At 49.3% G+C, this 1,069-nt stretch overlaps 1 pseudogene; it reads left to right on the top strand.

Annotated features, from left to right (window-relative positions):
• Nucleotides 1-9: 9 nt before the first annotated feature.
• Nucleotides 10-1,059, top strand: LOC111786937 (annotated as a pseudogene).
• Nucleotides 1,060-1,069: the final 10 nt, after the last annotated feature.

Genomic DNA, 1,069 nt, shown 5'->3' with positions numbered 1-1,069 from the left:
CAAGCCTGAACCTCCGAAGACGGCGTCCCCAATGCCCGAGGACGGGTTCTTGACGGCAGTAGTGCTATCAATGCCGGGTTCTATAGTCGAGCCGATCAATAATTCTACGGAAGGTCAGGTCAGGGGTGAATTGGGACCTCCGAGTGGTGAACCAGTCCTATGAGTGGGTTGAGAGGGCTATCTTAGGTTAGGCCGGAGCTCAAGAATTGGCAATCGGCAGTCAGAGATGGGCTATTGGAAGCCGGTGTTGATCCCTATAATTGTTTGACTTTGGATCATTCAATGGCAAGATTGGTGGTTCGACATTCGACAGTTCTGGTCGTAGACACAGTGTTGCTGATCTCCTCAGCTATGCGAAAGCTTTGAATATGAGAGTGCAGTCTATGCAAGCTATGCAAGTGTTGAAAGAATTCTTTTAGCCTCTTCTTCATGGATCAAAGAAATCGGCAATTGGGGTTGTTTTTCGCGACCAAAGAAAGAGGGCCATGCAATGCAAAGGGAGAGGATCACCTCTGTGTTGGGGCTCTCGGAAGCCAATAGCTTCCGCTTCTGAGTGGCATTGGACCGAGGCCATCCCTCTCATCGTGGGGAATTCCTCTGTCTCATAACTTTCCTTATGTCGGACAGTTCCTCTATGAGAACCCCCGAAATGGCATCTAAATTGTGCCCCCAATCCCATTGGAGCACTCTCTGATACAAGTCGTGGGCATAACCAATTCAGGGACAGGGGCTTACCTTGAAGCAACTTCCAATCTCATACCTTTTGTCTCCCCGGCTCGCTCTCTTTTTATTTNGAAGATTACTGGGCCACTCTCTGTTCACTCCGGTTGCCATCTACAGATGTCAGGGTTAACCCAATTGTACGGTTCAACTACTTTAGTAATCCGGGTGATGTATGTGGAGCGGCGTGTGAATGGCACCTGCAAGATCGGTGATGTACTGAGGAGCCACTCCATGGAGGATTTCCAATTCAGGGAATGGTTTGTTTAGGGGCCAAGATTGAAGATACGTGGGGCCTGCATTGCCCATTGATCAATCAAATGATCGGCTGATGGGAGAGTTTTGCCCG

The sequence above is a fragment of the Cucurbita pepo genome, unplaced genomic scaffold (assembly GCF_002806865.2).
Source record: "Cucurbita pepo subsp. pepo cultivar mu-cu-16 unplaced genomic scaffold, ASM280686v2 Cp4.1_scaffold003519, whole genome shotgun sequence".
Classification (NCBI taxonomy): Eukaryota; Viridiplantae; Streptophyta; class Magnoliopsida; order Cucurbitales; family Cucurbitaceae; genus Cucurbita; species Cucurbita pepo.
This window is presented reverse-complemented; position numbering and strand designations above follow the sequence as displayed.